The sequence below is a fragment of the Bombina bombina genome, chromosome 7, assembly GCF_027579735.1.
Source record: "Bombina bombina isolate aBomBom1 chromosome 7, aBomBom1.pri, whole genome shotgun sequence".
Lineage (NCBI taxonomy): Eukaryota > Metazoa > Chordata > Amphibia > Anura > Bombinatoridae > Bombina > Bombina bombina.
In genome coordinates, this window is record NC_069505.1 from 166148777 (window position 1) to 166175547 (window position 26771).

Genomic DNA, 26771 nt, shown 5'->3' on the forward strand with positions numbered 1-26771 from the left:
ATCTCCAGCAACGTAAACGTTTTTTTCACTGTAAGAGCAATCAAATTGTGGAATTCATTACCTAAGGAGGTAGTAAATGCCAATACCTTAGATACATTTAAAAAATGGTTTAGATACATTCCTGGCTAGAAACAGAATTGAGGGATATGATTGCTTGTGTTTAATGGGATTAATTTAAGATCAGCTGAAATATATTGAGATTTCTATGGGTTGAACTCGATAGACTTCTGTCTTTTTTTCAACCTGCATTTTATAATTGTTAGATAAATAGGTAGGTTATTGTAAGGTTGGACTAATGTTTTACAATGGGTTAAAATTTGATCATCCATGCCATACCTGCTAATGGACTGAAGCTCATAGTGTGGCATTGGTAATCCTATAGTTAAACTAGCTAAAGGGCATTATACACTTAAATGCTGGATATAATGCTGTATTCAAACTGAAGCTTAGTCTGAGAATAATATGCATTTGTATTTTTTTTTAATTATATTAGTTATTTAAATATTGGAGAAATAAGCATACATTTTTGACATATAAACATTGCCTAAATGACATAAGATTGTTGTTTACACTTTGTCCCATCCCCTCTCCAAACTGTTCCATTTTATAGATGCAAATATTCCAAAATCCAAACCTTTTTTCAGCCTCGAGCAGTTTGGATAAAGGGTTTTCTACCTGTTCTGTTTGTCAGCAGCATACTCGCATATGCTATGAGGGGCCCATGCTGCAGTATTCAAGCTCAGAGCTTTGGCAGTGGTGTGTATTGTACCTATGAAGATTTAATTTGTGTCATACAAGCCATTACTGACTCTCTGAGAAGGTGTAGTGTTTGAATACTGGTGCACAGGCCTTTATAGGATATGTACATATGCTGCTGAAAAAAGGTAATAACTTTACTAGAAGCATTTTTGCTATTGAAAGTATATTGCCAAAACGCTTCTATTTAAAATTGAAATGAACCCATGCACATTTTAATTTTGACCTTTCTATGCCTTTAAAGGCACAGTAAAGTCAAAATTAAACTTTCATGATTCAGATAGCGCATGCCATTTTCAACAACTTTCCAATCTACTTAAATTGACAAATGTGTTCTTCTCTTAGTATCATTTGTTGAAGAATAGGTTCAGGCAGGCTCATAGGAGCTTGGGGGTGTGCACGTGGCAGCAGTGGTTGCAACAAAGTAAACACTGCTAGAAAGAGTATTGCAAAACACTGCTGCCAAGGTCACGTGCACACTCCTGAGCTCCTATGAGGCTGTCTAGACTTACTTTTCAACAAAGGATACCAAGAGAATAAAGCAAATTTAATAACAGAAATATATTGGAAAGCTGTTTAAAATTGCACTCTGTGATTGAAACACGAAAATGTCATTCTGACTTTTACCGTCCTTCTGTCGGATGCACCCCTACGTTTGTTAGGCTTTTAACTTTAAAATAGTTTTGTCACTCTATCAATAATTTACTAACCTACAATTTTTGAAAAGTCTAAGAAAAATTGGTTTTGATCAACCTGATCGTATTTATGTTTCAAAATGTACTTCCAGTGGCAACATTTTGTATTAAATGTTAACTTCCAGTACCAATGATCACAATTTTTTCTTACAATTTTACATTTTGTGGAAAACAAAATATTTCTTTTTTATTGTTCCACACAACAAGTTGTTGACCACACTGGCAGCCAAAGGGTTAACAAGAAGAGATACAGTAATTGAATTTTACCTTCCTTTCTCCCAGTTGGGACACTTTATTGTAAGGTTTCACTGATAAAAACCCAGGCTACTGTGTGGGATGCATATCCATTTTTAGTATAATGGTTTCTGTGTTTTCTACTGCTCAATGACCTTGGATCAAGTTTATCTACATCAGCTGGGCCTTATTTGTCAAGATGCACAGATAAATGTCCTTTAATTTTTCTTTTGCAATTATGTCTCCAAGGTTTTTTGTTTTTTTCTTATCTTGCATACCTAGCTTTCTACACAGTGTAGGTTCATTTATTCTGAAAGGTAAAAGCCTTTCTGTGGTAGAGAGGTCAGACTCTAATGAAAACATGCTATTATTTATGCCAAGAATGGTTTATCTGAGGGATATCCATTTCAGCTGAGCCTTGTGAAGAACCAGAAACAAACATTAATTAAGATGATTACTAAAAAAGTAGGTAAAGGAATTCTGCATCATCTGAAGTGTGTTGGAGGAATGCATTGTCTTATTTTTGTGAAATAGGAGAATGTGTGAAATCATCAGCACATCCTCGTTTTTCATTTTAATTTTAGAGCAAAGTATTTGAATATATGACCCACTATTTACAAACCAACAGAATAATAGGTCTTAATATCATTTGAGTTGCCCTTCCTGGCAAACACCCCCAATAGTGGCAACCCCCTTATGAAACCCATGATTATGATGGAGCATACAATTTACTTTTTATTAAATTTGCTTCTTTCTCATTGTATTCTTTAATGAAGAGATAGGTAGTGTGCACATTTCTGGCGTACTACATGGCAAAAAAAGTGTTGTCATCTAGTGCTTTAGCAAAACTGCTGCCATATAGTGCTGCAGCCTTTTGCACGCTCCTGAGCTTACTTTCCTGCTTTTCAACAAAGGATATAGCTATAATTAAGAGAATTTGATAATAGAAATACATTGGAAAGTTGTTTAAATTGCATGCTCTATTTGAATCATGAAAGAAAATTTATCTTTCATGTCCCTTTAAAAGGATATTGTAGTATACAATTGGATTCCACTAAATGAGATTTCAATTAATTGATATACTGCAGAATATAAAGTGTATGGGTTAATTACTGTATGAAATCATTGATTTTATTAATTGAAACCACAACCCATGCAAATGCGTTGAGCTTGCAGTGAGTGATTATATCTACTTATCTTATCTTTCTCTATATACAAAACTGCCTCATCTTCTCTACATTGAAAATTGAAATTTTAGTACCTTTCTTTCCCACCACTGGGTGTAATTTCTTCTTATACCTCTTGTTTATACAGTTTTGTTTTCTGTAGCCATTACTGCTGTATTGACAATTTTAGCTTAGGAGGAAAATGTAGCTGTTTCAAGTGACAAAATAAAGTTAAAAGAATTATTTTTTTTTATAATTATGGAATACACTCTAGTGGTCCAAAATGGATCATTGGGAACACAATAATAACCCTTAACATTACCTAATGCCATAACCAAACAACATGACACCAGCACTGATTTGTTTGGAAGGGGGCAGCAGAAGAGGAATGGAGACAAAGAATAGTGAGGCCACCGCAGTTTGACTTAGACAGACGCTGGTTACACAATAGGAGTGTTACACCAAAAACCTGGACTCTTAGGGGCTCATGCTTCTTACCTGCAAAATCTAGATACTAAACTGGATCACTTAACTAAAATGTTCCAGACTTTCTTGCAAGTTTGTGTCTGCACCCATTACTCTAAATCATCCAGTTCTGTTTCTGGTCCCAAACTGCCTATACCAGATACATTTAATGGGGGATAAGAAGAATGTAGAAGATTTCTTAAATTATGTCACCTCCACTTCAGCTACGACCCAGTCACCTTTTCTAACTCCACAGCCAAAGGGACATTCATAATTTCATTGTTAAAAAGGGAAAGCATTATCCTGGGTTTTTTACTTAGTGGAGAAATAAGATATGATCCTACAGGATGCTCAGTTCTTTATGTCTGCAGCTCTTCCAGGTCTGTTAAAACAGTTTTCATTGTAGAGGCATCTTTGATGGATCTTCATCAAGTAAACAAGACAGTGGCTCAATACGCAATAGAATTAAGATTTTTGGCTGCAGAAACTGGCTAGAATCCTAGAGCCCTAAGACTGCATTTCGAAAGGATTTGGTAGACCTTTCGATTAAAGAAAGATAGGTTAAAGATAAAAGAAAGATAGGTCAAGAAGAAATATCAAACAAGCAATACATTTGGCACAAAGATTTGCTCCCCACAATTGGCAATTTTAACCCTCTTGAGGAACTAATGGATGTCATATTTATACATCTGAAGGAAGCTTCACATTTGAGGAGAACTAATTTGGGACTCTTTTTATACTGTGGACTAAAAGGTCACCTTCTGCAAGACTGTCCCACTTGTCTTGGAAAAGGCAAGGCTCAATTCTGTTAGGTAGTGCAGAGTTAAGCTTCAATTGTCACCAAACCTCAATGGAATAAAAAATAATTCTGCCAATTTGTCTAAACTACAATGCTCTACAATTTAATACTAAGGTCTTAATTGACTCCGAAGCTGTAGGAATTGTAATTGATGCAAACTTAGTAGACAAGCTCAGAATGCCCTGTAGAAGGAAAGACAACCTTGTTAAAGTAACCACTATCAGACAGCCTCTTGTTTCTGGAAAAATAGAATTTCAGACTAAACCACTAACCTGCATTGTTGGAGTTCTACGTATGGAAATCCTCACTATACCAGTAGTTTTAGGATTACATTTGCATAGAAAAACATGAACCTCAATTCTCCTGGTCTATGGGTGATCTAATATCCTGGGTTATAAATAGTTTCGGCCATTGTCTGTCTAATCTGAAAGTCACCAGAATCTCCTGTGTATCTACTGATGATACAGTACCTCTAGAATATACAAAGTTTTCTTTAAAGGGACAGTCTATTCAAAATTAAACATTGCTTTGTTCTCTTGGTATTCTTTGTTGAAAGCTAAACCTAGGTAGGCTCATATGCTAATTTTTAAGCACTTGAAGGCAACCTCTTATCTCGGTGCATTTTGACAGTTTTTCACAGCTAGACAGCGCTAGTTCATGTGTACCATATAGCTAACATTGTGCTCACTCCTGTGAAATAAAGGGGCATTCTGCAGAGGCTTAGATACAAGGTAATCACAGAGGTAAAAAGCATATTAATATAACTGTGTTGGTTATGCAAAACTGGGGAATGGGTAGTAAAGTACTATCTATCTTTTTAAACAAACATTTTCAAGTAGACTAAAATAGCAGCCTCACCTCAAAGAGCATAGAATTGTGAACTTTCTTTCGGCAGCAATTTTACCTAAAGTGAAAATGTGTTTTCCCCCTGATATAATAGTATTTTTGTAATGCATTTTGCTAATAAAGTTTATATAATTTTTTTTTTTTTTTTAAAAGTGCTAAATTCCCTCTCAGTATCAATATTAGGTTCACATCCTGATTTTTCTCTTTCTAATTTATTTTTTAGTACTGAGGGTCTGCACCATTTCCTGATTGTAATATCATATAATATAATAGCATTTCTCTCTCCTTCCCAAAATGTTTATTCTACTCTAGTTCTTATCCTGAGCATGTGAACCACGTAAAGTTAGTTTTACAGTGTATTCGTGAGAACAACCTGTACGCCAAGTTAGAGAAATGTTCCTTTCTCCAAACAAAAATTCCTGTTCTGGACTACATTATATCTGTGAATGGCTTTGAAATGAATAAGGGCAAATACATTGTCAGCAATCCTTAATTGGCCTCAACCAACAACCTTTAAAGGATTACAGAGGTTCTTGGATTTTTCTGATTATTGTAAAAGATTCATCAAAGGCTATACAACTCTCACAGCACCTTGTAACTGCATAAACAACAAAGAATGCTAAAGTAAAGAAATAACCAGAAACTACAAAACAAGCTTTTCAGTCTCTAAAAGAGGCATTTGTTTACGCTCCAATTCTTTGTCATCCTAATTATGATGTTCAAAACATCCTTGAGGTTAAAGCTTAAGGAGTAGGGCCTGGATCCGTACTCTCTCAGAAAAACTCAACTACTGGCAAAAATTCTCCTATAGCTTTCTTTTCAAAGAAGTTTTCAAAACCCGAGTTGAACTATGGTGTGGCAAACAAATAATTATTGTCTTTCAAATTCTGTCTCTCGTGGAATGGAGACGCCTTCTTCAGGGTAAAAAAAACATTCTTTATTCTAACGGATCATAAAAAATGCGTGTATCGTCACAAGTAGAGCAAAATATGAATCACACTCTGGGCACGACTATTTCTCTTAATTCGCATATTATCCTACTTAATCATACTCCACGTCTTAGTTGTATAAATCGTGAGAAATTGCTTCTTATAATAACTTGTGCCAAGAGGTTAATTCCAAGATTATGGAAACACAACAAATCCTTACTCTTTCCCAATGGGTCTCAGAAGTAGACCATATTCTTACGCTTGAATACATGCATTATTGTTATAGAAGCAAACAGGATTTCATAAATGATATTATATTTCTGTGGGAATAAAGGTTATACGATAACATATAGAATAGCTAGAAAATTTATCAGGATAAAAGACCAGGAGTTACTTTGCCTGATTAATTAGCTCTATTTTTAATCTCTTGTCAGGCTTTGATACATATTTATATTTACGGATGTAAAATGGTTCTGAGAAATTGTGATATACGATACAGTGAGAAATTGTGATATACGATACAGTGAGAAATTGTGAAATACGATACAGGATATTCCCTATCCCCCTCCCACTTCCCTCTTTATGTGTTCCTTTTCCATTTCCCCTGCCTGCTCCCCCATTCATATTTCTACAATTGTCTAAGCATGTTAAACTCACGGAAAAAAAACTGTGGGTCCCTTTTTAACATACAGTGTATTTCTTTAAAATGTTAAATTGTCAGCAATGTTATATGTTGCACTATTGTGAAAATTGTTTACCCAATAAAAAACATTTGAATGAACAAAAATGCCTGTATCTGCAGAGGCGGTTCACCTCACACCAAGCTAGATGGTCTCTGTTATTTTATTTAATTTCATCCTTTTATACATTCCAGGAACACGCAATGTAAATGCTGATGCCTTATCCTGAAGGTTCCTCAAATCCGACAACTCCACAGATGTTTCAACAAACATCATTCCTCCTTCTCAAATAGTGCTTAGCGACCACTGTATTACAAAAATTACAAGAGATTCAAAAGAACATACTAAATGCCAGTCAGATTTCTGTAGGCTTTTTATTTGTTCCAGACGGTCTCCGCACTGAACTTCTTTAATGTGCTTATGATAAGACATTCGCTGGACATCCTGGAATTTGAACTTCTTTAAAAAAAGTTGACTTCTCAAGGTTGGTGGCCCCAGAGGGGGCCTTTTGGAGTGGGCACTGCCATGATGCGGCTTCTGCTTAGTGAACGTTGCATAGTTATCTGTTTTGGTAACCGTCACGTCATTTTATTTAGTGCCATGTCGTATCATTTTTTAGTCCTCATTATGTCAATCTTACAGGCTGCATTGATGCAACAGAGTCCATGTTATGCCCGTTTGTTGGCGTCATTCCCTGGGTGTTCTTTTTTTTTTTGCTGTTTATTGTTAATGCTTACCTTCTGCATGTGTTTTTACCATTCTTTGGGTCGTGACTCAGTCTTTCATGATATAGATAGAGCATACAATTTCTTTTTTTTTTTAATATTTTTATTGAGGGTAATAAAGTATACAGCATATAGGTTACTCAATGAAACATATACATATAAAACATTTAACATGAATATCTCACAGTATAATAGGCAAACTGGGGAGCAACCTCACCACCACCCTCTATTTTTGCCCCTCCATAAATGCTCAGGCCACTTTTGGACCCTCGATTTCACTTCACTCTAACTGAGGGGATTAGTGAGATACAGACCACTTTTGGGCCTGCAGATGACTGTCGCATAGAATACACAAAAGCATATATATAAGCATCAAAAATGATCACAATGCTATCATGAAAAAAAAAAAACATCCTACATTTACAATTTTTTGAGATTGTTAGATCGTGGTGACCTCCAGGCAAACAGGTCCGCTTAAGGGACCAGAAACATTAATCAGTCACTGAGGGCCCATAAACAAAGCTAATTTCAAAGAGTCCAGTGTCCATGTGTATAAATTAGCATCAAGATTGGGAATCTGTAAACAATATCAAAATATAGAAGTACAGCAGTGTACTTAATTTACTCTTAGTTAATGTAATTTAGCATTAAACACGGTAAACTGGTAGAGGTGTTATACTGAAGCAGGCCTCTGTTACCTCTGTAAACATAGCTGGACACAAACACTAAACATTAGTAATAACATACACTATAATGAAACTTTTAACCCAGGCAATCTTCGAATAACCAGAAAATAGTAGACACAGTAAATTGCCTGTATTAGGGCCTAAAGAACCAGTCTAAAGAATGTAGGAGAGACTTGATGGGGGGGAGATTAATATAATAGTAGCGTACTCCTCCATTTGTTGGCCCACATGCCAGGATGCCAGGATTTAAAGCAACTCTAGTACTAGCCACATCCCAGAAGCTCCCAGACTAAGCGGCCATCTATAAGCTCTGCAGCATGTTATGTGTAAAATTCTAGCAATAGAGGGATCTTAATGAGAGTATAAGCTTGACATCTGAGATTTGGGTTTTATCATTTGCTTCGCTATCCGTGAGCGAAGGGTATACCAGCATATTAGAAGTAATCATGGGGCCATAATAAGACGTACATCACACATCTCTCACACTTTTAAACATATAGGGATCAGAGACAAAACACTTTTAGCTAGAATAGGAGGAAAATGAGGTATAAATTACTTGCTGCATCGTCCACATTATAGGTCCAGATATGTAATGAGCTTAAAAGAAAGGGATAGATACTTAACAGACAAAGGGAGGGTTGCAATGTCCTCTGTAAATGGTGGGAGTCAGATCTTCACAATAGAGTTTTAACTCATCTCCCGTGCACGATTTTACTTTAACCTATTCCCTGTCTCACTGCTATCAAGGTGCCTGAATAAATCCCACCGGCTTGTGGGGCTCTGCCGGCAATCGGGATATATTGCAAGCCCTCTGGGATCATTACACTTGCTCCGGATAGGCACGGGTAACACTCCAGGGAGCCGGCCACGCTCCCCCAAGCACCAAACCGTACTCCACTGTGGGTATGTTCCTCCTCTGCGTGAAGCTGTAAAATCATAGCGGCTCCACAGCCGTGCATGCTTCCATCTTGTTCATTAGAGGTTTTGATTCCCATAACTGGGCCGCCTCCCTGGATGTCCAATTCAACAGGAGTTGTTGGCTCTCCCCTCAGTTCGCCGAGACTCAGTTCCGTCTCAGCATCAGCTGGCTGCAAGCAGACGGGTGCGTGGGGGGAGAGGCCCTCGGAGGTCATCTTCGAATTCAAAGCTGCGCATAGCGAGGTCCTGCGAGACCTCAGGTCCTCTCTCACAGTGTTCACAGACAGAATAATGCCATCGAGTCTCTGACAAACCTCCCTCTCGAGTTCATCCATGTAGGTCCGCAATGCTTCAAATAGCTGCCCCATGATAGCAAAGGAGAGGGATAGTACAGCTCAGATATCGCTATTCCAAATTTCTTAGTGCCCAGAGGGCTTCCGCAAGAGTTAGGCCCAATCTGTTCCTTGAATCTTCGTTCTCAGTTCTGGGGAATGCGCTCTAGATTCCCCCAAATAATTGATTGGGCAGTTGCAGGGTATAATTAGAGCATGCAAGTTTCATTTAGGGAAGGCTGAGACTCAATAAAACTAATAAAATAAAAGCCATTTCTCAGAGCTCTAACATTGCATGTCCATTCTGTTTGGGCGCTAGCTCCGCCCCCGGAGAGCATACAATTTTAAACGACTTTCTAATTTGCTTCTATTATCATATTTTCTTTGCTTTCATGTTATCCTATGTTAAAAATCAGGTATGTACACTTAGGATGTGCACGTGTCTGCATCACTACATGGCAGCAGTTTTGCAACAATGTTATACATTAGCAAGAGCTCTAGATAGCAGCGCTATTTCCTGTCATGTGGTGCTTCAGACATGTGCACGCTACCTATCTAGGTATCTCTTCTTCAAAGAATAAAACAAGAACAAAGCAAATTTGATAATATAAATAAATTGAAAACTGTTTTTAAAATTGTATTCTCTATCTGAATAATGAAAGAAAATTTTGGGTTTCATGTCCCTTTTAAGTATATGTTTAAACCCATTGCAGTAGAGTTTTCTTTTTGTAGCTTTATGCTAATTAAGACATAATATAGACTTTGCTGCCCATGCAACACTCAAAAGGCAAAAGAAAAATACAAATTGTTTTAGTAAAAATGATGTGGTAATAGCTCTGTTTTAGGAATGCCAGATTAGTCATAACAAAATAACTTTAACACAAAGTATTGAAGGCAATGGCCTCTAGTTATAAAATGTCTGTTGGACCTGATCCGACAGTGCGAATCAGGTCCGACAGACATCGCTGAATACGGCGAGCAATACGCTCGCCGTATTCAGCATTGCACCAGCTGCTCATAAGAGCTGCTGGTGCAATGCCGCCCCCTGCAGACTCGCGGCCAATGGGCCGCCAGCAGGGGGCGTCAATCAATCCGATCGTACTCGATCGGGTTGATTTCCGGCGATGTGTGTCGGCCTGCTCAGAGCAGGCGGACAGGTTATGGAGCAACGGTCTTTGTGACCGCTGCTTCATAACTGCTGTTTCTGGCGAGTCTGATGACTCGCCAGAAACAGGGGGCATCAAGCTCCATTCGGAGCTTGATACATATGCCCCAATATCTTTATTCACAAAATAACTTGATTTGAAAAATTATTGTAACTGTTTTTTATTATTCACAAAATGAAGCTGTATTATAAGCGAGTATAATCTATCATTTTTATTGAATGTGTCATATTTTACATACAGAATTAATAAATCCAGCGCTTAGCTTATAATGGGCCAGATTGCAAGTTGAGCGCAAAATATCGCTTACGCTAAAGCAATATTTGCGCTCAACTGAGTAATACCAGCGTGCGATAATGTACGCTGGTATTAAGAGTTAGGTGCAATGGGAACACAACCTCACATTCGCATTGCACACTTCCTTGGGCTTCAAGGGAAAACGCCTGGGTCTGATGCCGTCATACACTCAGTGAAGGGGTGTTAGTGCAGAGATGGGCAGTAATTTTAAATATATATAAATATATACATATATATTTGTGTTAATATGTGTATATACACATATTAACACATACATATACACTGTATGTATATAATCATATACATGAATATTTACAGGGAACCATTTTTTTTTCTAATACCCCACACTTAACTTTTAACCCCTTTAACCTGCCTAGTGCAGTATTTTTTCATAAAAAAAGACCCTCTATTTTGGGGGCATTTGGGGCACTGATCTCTGTCTGGTTAATTTTCTAAGCACTAATTTCTACTGCAAGCTCGTCGTAGCAATAACCTGCCACTTGTAATGTAATTATCGTGCAACCGCAAATGGGCGCACTATAAATTATCTCTCCACTTGTAATCTAGCCTAATATAAATACACACACAGATCAACATAAAAATGTTACCATGGTATTATAACAGAGAAATGAAAACCAAAGTTCTGTAACAGTTCATAAAACATACATGAGCCCGGTACAGCTTAGTCAGTAAAGTAAACTTCCTGGTTTGTCAAGCTGGTGGTAAAACCCTGTAACATACAAAAGAGACCAGCACATACGACTCAAGTGAAATTTACTAAAACCATAAAACTAGCACACATTCTAATGTACTAACAAAATATAAAACAATGTTTAGCATACATTAATAAAACCTCCATGGGTAACAGTCTATGACTGCATTCATGTGCCTGGAAGAATATTCCATCAGAACTCTCAGAAGACACCGTGCCGCTCAGCTCGAGTCGCCAACAGGGAAGAGACAGATAATCCGGCACCTTCAACTACAGGAACCCGTGAGGAGGATGAGGTCATATTTTACGTACCATGTTAGGTTAACTTTACGTGTAAAAAAAAAAAGTCTCGGCAGTTTTGTTGGTTTCAATTTAAATATATTTGAAATGTTGATGAAACCTTATTAGTGTCATCTGGCATTCTATTTTATTTTTAATAACGCTAGAGATGTATAAACTATTTGAAAAAAATCTTTCTCTTTAGCTCAAAAATTGGCACCTTTTACTCACCCCTTGTACCGATCGTGGACAAAAGGGAGGCAGTGATTGGAGCGTACACACCGCTTACATGCTTGCCTATCATTTTTATAGTAACAGATAGTGATGTCCGGTTCATGAACGAATCGTTCTTTTGAACCGTTTCTTTTCACTGAACTGCATGAATCAGTACATAAGACTGAACTGATTCGTTTGAAACAGTTCAGTTCCTGAGTCATCAGCAGCCCTGGTAATACGATCCTAGAGTGAGTTCTGCTCTGCTAACTCCTCCTTTAATAAATCACACAGCAGAATCTCACTCTAGGATCATATTATCAGTGTTGTTGAATCAGTGAACTGTTAGCTAACTCGTCTGCAATGAATCAGTCTGTTAACACTTCACTGATTCAAAAGAAGTGAACTGTTAGCAAAGACTCAGTGTACTGTTAACAGACTGATTCATTGCAGACGAGTTAGCTAACAGTACACTGATTCAAATATCAGGTACAGACCCCTGCATTTACCCCCTAACTACAACTTACAATAACCCATTCAGCATCCCATGTTTGTGTATATATATATATATATATATATATATATATATATATATATATATATATATATATATATATATATATATATAATATATATATAATATATATATATATATATATATATATAACCCATTCAGCATCCCATGTTTGTTTTTATATATCTAAGCTAACTTTTACTTAGCAAAAGCTACAAAATATATATATATATATATATATATATATATATATATATATATTTGTAGCTGTTGCTAAGTAAAAGTTAGCTTAGATATAGAGCTTGGAGTCGGACTGTCAGTGACTCATGATTCAGGAATGAATCAGCACTGCAGAAAACGAATCTGCGGCTCTACAGTTCACCTACTGAAGATGAGGTAGAGCCTATACCTCATGTTCAGTAGATGAACTGGTGAATCAGTTCATGAACCGGTTCAGTTAATCGAACCGTCCGAAATGAACCGATTCACCAAGAAGAACCGAACTTCCCATCACTAGTAACAGAAGCTTATTTTGGCTGACTGGCTGTCTTTTTTACTCATTGGCTGCCCATACCAATTATTAGACCTAAGTTATTTCTGGTAATTACACAATATTGTTTTTACTGAGGACCAGTGATTTCCTTCTTGTCTACTTTTTTAAAAGGGTTTTAACATTTTATAATGAGCCTTGGGTCACTGTCTAAAAAAAGTATTTTAGTGTCCAATTCTGTTTGAAGTTAGGGCTTCTAGCTGGGATTGAACTTGGAGCTAGGTATCAAAGCCAGACCACTACCCTCAAGTCACCTAGTCTTCAAAAAATATTTTTCATGTTAAGAAAATACAGTTAACTTAAGTCCTTCTTATGTTTCACCTCCTCCTGCACAGTGGCTATATTAAGTTGCTGAACAAAAAATGTCATAAAGTTCAATAAGACTATAAAAAGCATATAAAACGCTACACTGGGTGACTTCTGTAATATCTGAAAGCATTCCCACATGCTTTAATAGTCCAGTCATAAGGCTTGAGTACTTTGATCATTTTTAGCAGAACATATGATGGGAAAATGTAGATATTGAGACTTTCTGAATATTGCAGTGAAGAAGCTGTAAATCCACAAGAGTCGCAAATCCTACAAAGTAACTTCTGTTGACCAAAGACAAAAGAATATAGAGTCAGATGTTGTCAAAGAACAACAATATAAGGATTCCTGCATACTCATTGAGTTTGCTGTTTGTCTGCATTTTTAACTAGTAGTATTGGGGGGAAAAGTTATATCATGAAGTTGTAGACTTGAGATTGTCAGACCCTTATGTTACTTAAAGTAATAAGTTAGAGTTCTTGTAAAAACTTTTATTGTAGAAGCTTCATTTCTAACGCCAGTCATTTTATTCATTAAATCTGTTTAATTTTAAATTGTTTGTAGAGCCATCACATGCTAAACATTTATTTGACAATTATTCACAAGCCCCTTCTCAAACTTAAGAGCCAGGCATTCTATATTAACTTAAGGACATAAAATAATTTATGGTGAGGTTTTATAGGCATATGATTAGTGTACTTCAGTTATCGGTGCCTGGTTGACTCTTTGTAACTACTCCTTCTACATTGTCAAACAGTAGCATCCTGTAGCTACCATATTCCTTCCTTCTTTTAGAACCCAAAAGTTTTGATATTGTATTAAACAATTTTTATAATTAGTGATAAAGAATATATTTTCAACTTAATGTTGTTTATAGAGGGTCTGCAGATCAAAGATGATCTAAAATCTGATGGGTGCATGAGATTTACAGCGGGTCTGCAGGGCAGGGGATTGATCTGAGGTCTTATATATGGGCTTGTAATTTATAGAGGAGGTGAAGGGTAGGTGTCTGATGTGGGCATGTGGTTTATAGAGAAGGTGAAGGGTAGGTGTTTGATGCGGGCATGTGATTTATAGAGGGGTTACAGGACAGGGATCTGGTGAGGTCTGGTGTGTGCATTTTATTTATAGAGGGGCAGTAGGTGTGTGTCTGATCTGATGTGGTCATGTGATTTTAAAGAGAGGCTGCAGGGGTTTGATATGAGATCTAGTGTGGGCATATGATTTATAGAGGGGGTAGCAGGGCAGGGTCTGATTTAGGCATGTGATGTCTTGTGGGCCTATGAATGTAAAGAGCTTGCTGCAGGGCCTTTTGTTCAGATAGCTTTACCATTCATGTGAAGACACTAATATGGCCGTCTTATTGTGAGAAATCCTACGTATAAATATTGTAAAATATCACTAACAAAGGGCCTAGGGTTGCCACCTCAGCCATGTTTTCCTGGACACTTATGAGTTACACATGCTGCAGGGTGTGCAGGGAGGAACATGTATTGTGTTTCTGGACAGCACTATTCATATTCCTCCCTGCACACCCTGCAGCATGTGTAACTTATAGGTGTTCTGTATTTTAAGGGACAGGTGACAACCCTAAAAGGGCCTCCCCACTCCAAACTTAGGCCAAGAACGCATTCCAGTTTTCAAGCTCCACATAAGTGGTATTAAAACAAAATTATCCATTTAATTTTAAAATGTCCTTTTTGGTTTCATAAAGATCCTATAGCATAAAATCTATAGAAGATTAGAAAAACTGCCACATGGACCAATTATCCTAGACTGTTTTATTTTTGGGCAACTACAGCATTGTAGTGTTGCTTACAGTCACCCACCTAGCACACCTCTGCTGCTGCTATTAGTGAAAATGGTGCAATATTTTCATGGTCCTATACAAAAAAAAAGTTAGCCTTTTTCTCCAGTTATGTAGTTAGTATATAAGTAATCACTTAGTGTTGTACTGAAGGAAACAGAGAAATATAGTTGTTGAAAATGACAAATGCATTGTTGAAATCTCAACTTCTTATCTGCCAGAAGTATCAGACTCTGTTATGGACAACATTTAAATTGGGCACAGGACTGTGTGAACCATTCTTAAAAAAAATCCTTAAAATGAAATGGTGCAGATAGGAGTTACTGCTTACCCCTATAGAATGCAATTGTCTAGAAATTCCACAGCACCGCAGAATCTCAATAGATTATTCTTTTATATCGCAATACATCATGCAACGTTTCGGCCCCACTGGCCTTAATTAACCATATCATTATGGCACCTGTGAATAGCATCCCTTGATACCACTACAAAGGTAAATAAATTGAGACTTCACTGGCCCTTATTTATGAAGCTGGGCTGGCTTTTCAAGCCTGCAACTAAAAGTTAAAGGGACAGTAAAGTCATAATTAGAGATTCATGATTTAGTCAGAGCATACAATTTTAAACAACTTTCCAATTTACTTCTATTATTTAATTTGCTTCCTTCTCTTGTTATCCATTGCTGAAAGGTTTATCTAGAAAAGCTCAGGCGCAGCAAAGAACCTAGGTTCTAGCTGCTGATTGGTGGCTACATATATATACCGATTTATCATTGGTGTATCCATGTGTTCAGTTAGAAACCAGTAGTGCATTGCTGCTCTTTAAACAAATGATACCAAGGGGATGAAGCAAATTTGATAATATAAGTAAACTGGAAAGTTATTAAAAAAATTGTGTGCTCTACCTAAATCATGAAAGAAAAATTTTGGGTTTAATTTCCCTTTAAGAAACAGCAGTTGAATGAACGCTGCTTTTTAACGTGTTCATAACCTCATAGGTTGCAAAATCAGAAAACCTGGACCCGTTGGTCCGGGATGACTCAAAAGCCCTTCCCTCCTGCAATTGGTTGTTCAATCAGTCTTAAAGGGACATGAAACCCAATTTTTTCTTTCTTCCATGCTTTAGAAAGAGCATGCGCTTTTAAACAGCTTTCCAGTTAACTTCTATTATCTAATTTGATTCATTCTCTTGATATCTTTTGTTGAAAAAAATATCTAAATAAGTTCAGCAGCTGCTGATTGGTGGCTGCACTTAGACGCCTCATGGAATTGGCTTATCCATGTGCATTGCAATTTCTTCAACAAAGGATAACTGAAGAATGAAGCAAATTATATAAAAGAAGTTAATTGGAAAGTTGTTTAAAATTGAATGCTCTTCATAAATAATGAAAGAAAACTGTTTGGGTTTCATGTCCTTTTAAGACTGATTGAGCAATCCATTTGTATGCATTTGTATTATGACCCAGGGGTGGTCTCCCTAAGGTTGATGAGGGGAAACCAGATGTGGACTCCTTACCCAGTGTTTAGAGGAATATGGCTGCACCTCACTGACGAGGCCCACAGAAGGTCAAAGTGACCCTCTGGGGTTGTAATGTTCCTTGTTCAGAGGAGAATTGCCTGGTATTTCAGGGATAAACTGATCTTACTCAGTGGGATCAGACTGATATACTTCAGGAAAGTTTTCCTCTGTGAAAAGCACAACTGGGCTACAAAAGGCTACTCCTAGGTGGTAACTCGCCATTGAACAAGCTACTAAGCTCTTTTTGTATGCAAGTTAATTGGAATGTTGTATAAAATTGTATTCTCTATCTGAATAATGAAAGAAACATTTTGGGTGTCATGTCCTTTTTAAATTCCGGCAACCAATGCTGCTACAAAGGCATTGTTCTATGAGAACTATCTCCACATGCAGATTAATAAATGGCTGTCATTGTAAAAGGGCTCTCTTCACAAATTTACAAACATTTGCATACCCAAAAAAGCATCAGCTGAAATGCCTACTTTTTGCTCAAGAGCTGCAGTTATTGTGACTCCCAAGCATTTGACTGAAAGGGATATAAAAGTATAAAAAGAAAGTGCTCTTATGTGTTGCAGCATTTTATTTTGACAGTGTTGTTAGTAAATTACTATGGGGTTGATTACAATCCTTTTTGATTAAAGTCTATAGGAATTTGTGTAGAAAAATCATTTGATAAGCTTTTCTAAAGCCTTTTGTGATCAACCTCAAAGTCTTTAATGCTTGCAAAAGGGGTTTAGTATCCTAAACCTATGAAAAATACTTACCAAGTTAGATACCCCTCTCTTAAAGGGGAATGGACAGAAATTTACCCATATATTTAACACATGACAACCTATCCCCATGCCCCCCTCTCTAGAATTATACATTTGGTGGACTGCTTTTAGGCTTTTGTATCTTACCAGGTTTTGCTACTATTATTTACCTTGGTTACTGAAAGCTTCAGTATCCAATGAGTAGGTCTGTTACCTCAGAGGCCCAGGCAAGCAGGAGGCCCGGCTCTGCTGAGGGACATTCCTATGGGCTTTTCTACAGTGTTTTCCCCGATGGTTTAGGCCCAATGTTAAGGGTCAAGGGCATGCAATGTATCTGAGAGGGCCCAGAGAGCAGTGCACAGTTTTACAAGTATTTGTGTCGTTTGAGGTGTTGCATTTTGCAAGGAGCCTAAAATGCTATAAGTACTGAATAACGTATTTCAATATTTTTAATTCACTGTGGAAGAAAACTGAAGTCTGCATTTCCTGTATACAGGATGGCATAAGATCTCCCTTGTTTTCACAGCTGTACTGATCCTATGATCTTGGAAGCTTGTGTGTGCCTTCTCTGATACTCCAGATGCAGATAGAATTGATTCTAAGGTATGATATTAAGTTTTTTCTTTTAAGCTATGTCCTTTCAAGCTATCATGCTACATAAGCATCTACAAACTATGTCCTTGCAAGCTATCAAACCTCATATTGTATACAAACTATGCCCTTGCAAAGCTATCCTACATTGCATATATAAACTACGCCCCTGGCAAAGATATTATACCTCATAGCATATACAAATAATGTCTTTGCAAAGCTATCATGCCTCCCAGCATATACAAACTATGCCCTTGCAATGTTATCCTACAACATTTCATATATAAACTACACCCCTGGCAAAGATATTGTACCTCGTAGCATATACAAACCATGTTCTTCCAAAGCTATCATACCTCACAGCATATACAAACTATGCTCTTCCAAAGCTATCATACCTCACAGCATATACAAACTATGCCCTTGCAAAGCTATCATCCCTCACAGCATATACAAACTATGTCCTTGCAAAGCTATCATACCTCACAGCATATACAAACTATGTTCTTGCAAAGCTATCATACCTCACAGCATATACAAACTATGCCATTGCAATGTTATCATACAACATTTCATATATAAACTATGCCCCTGGCAAAGATATTATACCTTACAGCATATGCAAACTATGCTTTTTGCAAAGCTATCATACCTCACAGCATATACAAACTATGCTTTTTGCAAAGCTATCATGCCTCACAGCATATACAAACTATGCTTTTTGCAAATCTATCATACCTCACAGCATATACAAACTATGGCCTAGATTACGAGTTGTGCGTTAGCCTTAAAGAGCAGCGTTAAGAGGTCCTAACGCTGCTTTTTAATGACCACTGGTATTATGAGTCTTGAAGGTAAAGGTGTACCGCTCACTTTTTTGGCCAGACTCGGAAATACAGCAAATCCACTTACGTCAATTGTGTATCCTATATTTTCAATGTGACTTGCATAGCGCCGGTATTACGAGTCTGACCAAAAGTGAGCGGTAGACCCTCTCCTGTCAAGCCTGGTACCGCATTTAAAAGTCAGTAGCTAAGAGTTTTACACTACAACGCCGTAGCATAAAACTCTTAACTAAAGTGCTAAAAAGTACACTAACACCCATAAATTACCTATTAACCCCTAAACCGAGGCCCCCCCACATCGCAAACACTAAAATAAATATTTTAACCCCTAATCTGACGAACCGGACATCGCCGCCACTATAATAAACATATTAACCCGTAAACCGCCGCACTCCCGCATCGCAAACACAATATAAATATTATTAACCCCTAATCTGCCGGCCCTAACATCGCCGCCACCTACCTACATTTATTAACCCCTAATCTGCCGCCCCCAAACGTTGCCGCCACTATAATAAATTTATTAACCCCTAAACCTAAGCTTAACCCTAACACCCCCTAACAAATATAATTTAAATCTAAATGAAATTACTATGAATAACTAAATTATTCCTATTTAAAACTAAATACTTACCTATAAAATAAACCCTAAGCTAGCTACAATATAACTAATAGTTACATTGTAGCTAGCTTAGGGTTTATACTTACCTATAAAATAAACCCTAAGCTAGCTACAATATAACTAATAGTTACATTGTAGCTACCTTAGGGTTTATTTTCATTTTACAGGCAACTTTGTATTTATTTTAACTAGGTAGAATAGTTATTAAATAGTTATTTACTATTTAATAACGACCTAGTTAAAATAAAGACAAATTTACCTGTGAAATAAAACCTAACCTAAGTTACAATTACACCTAACACTTCACTACAATTAAATTAATTACAATTAAATACAATTATCTAAAGTACAAAAACCCCCCACTAAATTACAGAAAATAATAATAAACTAATTACACCTAATCTAATCCCCCTAACAAAATAACCCCCCCCCCCCCCAAAATAAAAAAAGCCCTACCCTACACTAAATTACAAATAGCCCTTAAAAGGCAGGGCATTGTCCCAAAGTAATCACCTCTTTTACCTGAAAAAAAACTACAATTCCCCCCCCCCAACATTAAAACCCACCACCCACACAACCAACCCTACTCTAAAACCCACCCAATCCCCCCCTAAAAAAACCTAACACTAACCCCCTGAAGATCACCTTACCGGGAGACGTCTTCACCCAACCGGGCCGAAGTCCTCAACGAAGCCGGGAAAAGTCTTCATCCAACCGGGTAGAAGTGGTCCTCCAGACGGGCAGAAGTCTTCATCCAGACGGCATCTTCTATCTTCATCCAACCGGCGCGTAGCGGGTTCATCTTCAAGACATCCGACCTGGAGCATCCTCTTCTTTCCACGGCCGACGACTGAATGAAGTTTCCTTTAAATGACGTCATCCAAGATGGCGTCCCTTCAATTCCGATTGGCTGATAGAATTCTCAGCCAATCGGAATTAAGGTAGAAAATCCAATCAGCCAATAGGATTGAGCTGGCATTATATTGGCTGTTCCAATCAGCCAATAGGATGGAGCTGGCATTATATTCGCTGTTCCAATCAGCCAATAGACTGCCAGTTTAATCCTATTGGCTGATTACATCAGCCAATAGGATTTTTTCTACCTTAATTCCGATTGGCTGATAGAATTCTATCAGCCAATCGAAATTGAAGGGACGCCATCTTGGATGAGGTCATTTAAAGGAACCTTCATTCAGTCGTCGGCCGTGGAAAGAAGAGGATACTCCGCGTCGGATGTCTTGAAGATGGACCCGCTCCGCGCTGGATGCATGAAGATGCCATCTGGATGAAGACTTCTGCCCGTCTGGAGGACCACTTCTGCCCGGTTGGATGAAGACTTCGGCCCATCTGGAGGACTACTTTTGCCCAGTTGGATGAAGACTTCTGCCCGTCTGGAGGACCACTTCTGCCCGGTTGGGTGAAGACGTCTCCCGGTAAGGTGATCTTCAAGGGGTTAGTGTTAGCTTTTTTTAAGGGGGTATTGGGTGGGTTTTAGAGTAGGGTTGGTTGTGTGGGTGGTGGGTTTTAATGTTGGAGGGGGGAATTGTACTTTTTTTCCAGGTAAAAGAGCTGATTACTTTGGGGCAATGCCCCGCAAAAGGCCCTTTTAAGGGCTATTTGTAATTTACCTCACAGCATATACAAACTATGTTCTTGCAAAGCTATCATACGTCACAGCATATGCAAACTATGTTCTTGCAAAGCTATCATACCTCACAGCATATACAAACTATCAGCCAGATTACGAGTTTTGCGTTATGGCTGCACGCTAATTACTTGTATGTTATTTTTACCGCTCACCTTTCATAGCGCTGCTATTACAGGTTTGCAAAAAGCAGGCTTGTGCGGGCGATATGGTTGCGTTGAGCTCCATACCTCACCCAAATACAAGCACTGCTTTGACGTGTTCATGCACGATTTCCCCATAGACATCAATGGGGAGAGCCGGCAAAAAAGAAGCCTAACACCTGTGAAACAAAAGCTCTGCAACGCAGCCCCATTGATGTCTATGGGGAAAGAAAAAGTAACGTTAAAACATAAACCCCAGGTCTAAACATCCATAATCTGCCGCCCCTGACATCGCCGCCACCAACATAATGTTATTAACCTCTAATCTGCTGCCCCCACCTAAATAAACTATTAACCCCTAATCTGCCATCCGCCCACACCGCCGCTATAATAAACCTTTTAACCCCTAAACCTAACCCTAACATAACCCTAACCCCCCCCTAACTTAAATATAATTAAAATAAATCTAAATAAAACTTACAATTAGTAAATAATTCCTATTTAAAAGTAAATACTTACCTGTAAAATAAAACCTAAGCTAGCTACAATATAACTAATAGTTATATTGTATCTATCTTAGGTTTTATTTTTTTTCACAGGTAATTTTGTATTTATTTTAACTAGGTAGACTAGTTAGTAAATAGTTATTAACTATTTACTAACTACCTAGTTAGAATAAATACAGTTACCTGTAAAATAAAACCTAACCTGCCTTACACTAAAACCTAACATCACAATCAAATAAAATACATTAAATTAATAAAATACATTTATCTAAATTACAAAAAAATAAACACTAAATTACACAAAATAAAAAATGAAATTATCAAAAATAGAAAAAAATTACTCCTAATAGCCCTATAAAAATAGCCCCCCCCAAAAAAAAAAAAAAAAAAAAAACCTAGCCTACACTTAACTGCCAATGGCCCTTAACAGGGCCTTTTGTGGGGCATTGCCCCAAATAAATCAGCTCTTTTACCTGTAAAACAAATACAAACAACCCCCCAACAGTAAAACCCACCACCCACACAACCAAACCCCCCAAATAAAAACCTATCTAAATAAACCTAAGCTAACCATTGCCAAGGGCATTTGGATGGGCATTGCCCTTAAAAAGGCATTTAGCTCTTTTACTGCCCAAACCCTAAGCTAAAAATAAAACCCACCCAATAAACCCTTAAAAAAACCTAACACTAACCCCGACGATCCAATTACAGTTTTCGAAAACCGGACATCCATCCTCATCCAAGCGGGCAGAAGTCCTCATCGAAGCCGGCAGAAGTCTTCATCCAAGCGGGCAGAAGTCTTCATCCAGACGGCATCTTCTATCTTCAGCCATCCGGCGCGGAGTGGGTCCATCTTCAAGATATCCGGCGCAGAGCAGCCTCTTCTTCCGATGGTCAACGAAGAATGAAGTTTCCCTTTAAGGTACGTCATCTAAAATGGCATTCCTTACATTACGATTGGCTGATAGAATTCTATCAGCCAATAGGAATTAAAGGGTAAAAAATCCTACTGGCTGTTGCAATTAGCCAATAGGATTGAGCTTTCATCCTATTGGCTGATCCAATCAGCTAATAGGATTGAGCTCGCATTTAATTCTTCAAGGAAAAAACCCTATTAAGAGAATAGGGAAAAGTATGCTCTTTCTACACATAAAGTATATATTTCTCCACTTAAAATTTAACTTTTACTAGTTGTAGTTAAAAAGGCAGCAGAAATAGAAGTTGTATCTAGCGTGTCAGGAAAATCGCTAAACACAACTCTGTAACTATGACTTGTATAAAGTACTTCAATGTTGCTGATTTTAGGTTGTCTATCACATATGTGGAGGAGGGGAAAAATCAACGATATTAGGTAAATGTAAGAGCCTCTATTTAGGAACTGTGTCCTGTATTGCCCTATATTAGGGTAGATAAGCCACTTTTTTATACTAAATATGCTATATATCCCTTCCTCATCCTTCCCACAATATGCCCGAAAAGTTAGAACAAATGTTACAACAACAGATAAAAATATCAATTAGTAGATAGTCTGAAATTAACAGAGTGCAGTTAAAATAAACACGAAGCCCCTGACGCATTCGCGTTTCACTTGTACGCTTCCACCTATGTCATGTCTTCCTTATACTCCCCCTGGAATGCCCGGCTAACTCCCAGAGAACGTTTACACGTAATGTCTGTAATCTACCTGACTAATAAAACATGTTAAAATAAAATGTATTCCTATTATTACTATAGGAGCTATTTCGCTACATTTATATACAATGTTGAAATGGTATGCATTGTCATGTATAATGCATATTATTTTAAGTATTGCATCTAACTAATAAATGTAGTTATTTTTGATTGTTCATTTTATTATTTTAAAATTAAATGTATAATTGAAATGATATATTTTATGTTTAAAATAATCAAGCAGAAATAACTACATTTTAAATTAGATACAATACTTAAAATAAAATGCATTATACATGACAATGCATATCATTTTAACATTGTACTGTATATAAATTCAATACTGAAATAAACTATTAACCCCTTACATGCCCTCACCCCAGTGCAATCTACACTAATAATCTGCCATCTGCCATAATCTTAAGACCTAACCACCCCTAACCCCTTAACCCCTACACCATCACAACCCTCCAATGCAAACTACCCCTACAATACTTGACTACCTAACACCCCCCCCACCCACCTCTAAGCTACCTAAGTGCTGGTGCCAGTAGGAACGTATGCTGTTTTTTTTCACTATACCAATTACCAAGGTTAATGCCCAAAACATCTTCTGTTAGATCAGTGGGGTGCCAGCAGTTTTTCTTAACGTAGTGTGAACTTGGATTAGCTGACAGATAGTGGCTGGCATATGAATTTGATTGAGTAGCTATATCTTCAAACATTTTGTCATTTAGGAACAGGTTTAAATAATTTATTGTCTCACAAACTAATAATACTGGTTGCAATGCCAGGAGTTGCCGTAAATGGTGGTATTTCAGGGGGTGTTAAGTTTGGGGGTACACAATTTTCATCTGAGATTATTGGACTTTCTAAACGTTTAGATGGTGGTAGGCTGGGAGAACCATCACTAAAGCCTCACTTAGAGCCTCTATATAAGATGCTGTTAGAGTGTAACTATCAGATACAGCAAAGGTGTCACTCTCTGAATCACATGCATGAATGACATTTTTCTGCAGAGTAATAACGTGATGCAAAAAACTATTTTTTTTTTTATTTTTTACTCCTACGATACCATAACGCTTACTTCCACCTCCCAATTCCCACTTCCACCTCCATCTAACAACTCTACACACCGCCCAAAAAATAACAGTACTGATCACTGTATAAAAAGCTGCGATCAGATCTAAACAGTATTAAAAGGGTTGTTGTTTTTTTTAGTTCACTAACAGTAAAAAAAAGAATAATGAACAGATCAGTTTGATCAGACGGAACGCTGGTCAGACTGTTCTAAGTGATCTCTCTGCCTCTCTCACCTCAGATCACAGGGGCGGACTGATCAGCTGGGCAAATAGGACCTGGACCGAGGGCCCAGCATGTAGGGGGGCCCATAAATGTCATCTCCATGGCTCCTGGTGTGCTGTTTAAGCTGGGGTTGACAGCTGCCCTGTCAGCAACTAAGCAGTTAAGTGTGGGTTAGGTGGGGGCCCTGGCCTTAGAGTAGGGGCCTTGTGTCTGGATGTGGGGTTTGTTGCTCGGGGGCCCTAGAGTGTGGTGGGGGTTCCTGTCAGGGCTCTGCCATTAAAAGGGCCATGGAGTTTGGGTCTGGCCCTTGACGTTGGGGGGTCCTGGCCCTGGAGGTTGAGGGAATGGTGGGGGCAGGACAGAGAGGGTACCATGTTCATTTGCATAAATGTGAATGAATGTGGGTCAGTGTGAGGCAGTGGGGGCCCTTTCTCAATTTTTGCCCAGGGCCCTGATTGGTCTCAGTCCATCCCTGCACTTAGGAGATAGAGAGAGGCAGAGGGAATGCAGACAACCAATGATTCCAGTCATTCACTGTCACATTGTATCAGTGACTGGTTGTCATTACAATCCGAGACACTGATTGGCTTTTGGCGGACTCGATCGTCGGATCCATCAAGGTAAATATTACAGGGGGGGAGGAGCGGGGAATCTATAGAAGTTTATGGCGGTAACAGGTTAATGCAAGTTTGGTATGCCTGAAGTCATAACAGCAGTTGTTAAGTAATATTTCTGTAACCTCAGTGTTTCCAAGTACAAAGTAACTTGTTTGCAATTCTATTTATTTTTAAGTTTACATTACTATTATCACAGCCTATGTTAACTTAATGCCATTTTCTGTTGCTGAAAGAAAATATATTTTTCCCATGAATATTGCCATTAAAATTCTGTCATTTGGAATAAAGGTTCCTTGTATAATATGAACTGAAGAATTTAATAGAGTACATTTAAGGAGGTGGCATTAATCACGCATTGTTATTTTACATTTTAGTTATGCATTTTCTGCAGTAAAAAGGCTTTTGTTTCAGTGCCTGTCTAGTATAAGAAATCCAGACATCTCAGTAGCGCGTTCTATTTTAAAACAAGCAGTGTATGATGAAACATTTATACAAATGATATATTTGCTGCAGAAAGGCATGTTTTATCTTGGTTGTGTTTTAACCACTGAAGCCTGGCTTGTAGACTTGTTATTTTTATTGTCTAATTTTCCTGAAGTTAATGACATTATGGGGCCTATGTATCATGATGTGAGCGGATATGATCCGATATTGCGGATCATGTCCGCTGCACATTGATAAATGCCGACAGCATATGCTCTCGCCATTTATCATTGTACCAGCAGTTCTGGTGAACTGCTGGTGCAATACCGCCCCTTCAGCTTTGCGGCCGCTAGCAGTGGGTGTCAATCAACCCGATCGTATTCGATTGGGTTGATTTCCGGCGATGTCTGTCCGCCGCCTCAGAGCAGGCGGACAGGTTATGGCGAGCCTGATAATAAAGCTTGATAATTCGGCCCCTATGGCTTTTCTGGCAGATCTCTAGAAAGTGATCCCTTCTTCCATTTTAAAGGGATTTGAAGTCCAAATTTGTTTTTCATGATTTAGATAAATTTGATAATTGAAGTAAATTGCAAACTTTTTTTATAATGGTACGCTCTGTCTGAATCGCAAAACAAAATGTTTGGGTTTCATATTCCTTTAAGTTGCTTAAACTGTGTGTTAACTGTGTGGTTACTACAAGACTGGTAAAGTAAGCTTTGTAGCTCAGGCATTAGCAAATTCTGCTTTTAACCTCTTCGTGATGGGGGCAAATGTTAACGTTCGGAACAAAGTTTTGACGTAAACATTTCAAGTAAAAAGGAAGTCACATGATCACTGATGCGATTTATATGATTCTAACACTGGGAATGGATCCTGGGGGAAAGCCCACGATGCTAGGCTCATTCACCAGGTAGATCTTCAGCTTCGTCAATGCAGGAGGGTATAGGACACCAAAAAATGTAGGTTGTTCCATGCCGTTCTAAAGGCGTTAAAGCTTAATGCCTTTTTAGAATGGCATGGAACGTCCTAAAGGTGTTAAGCAGTTTATTGTTTGCAGA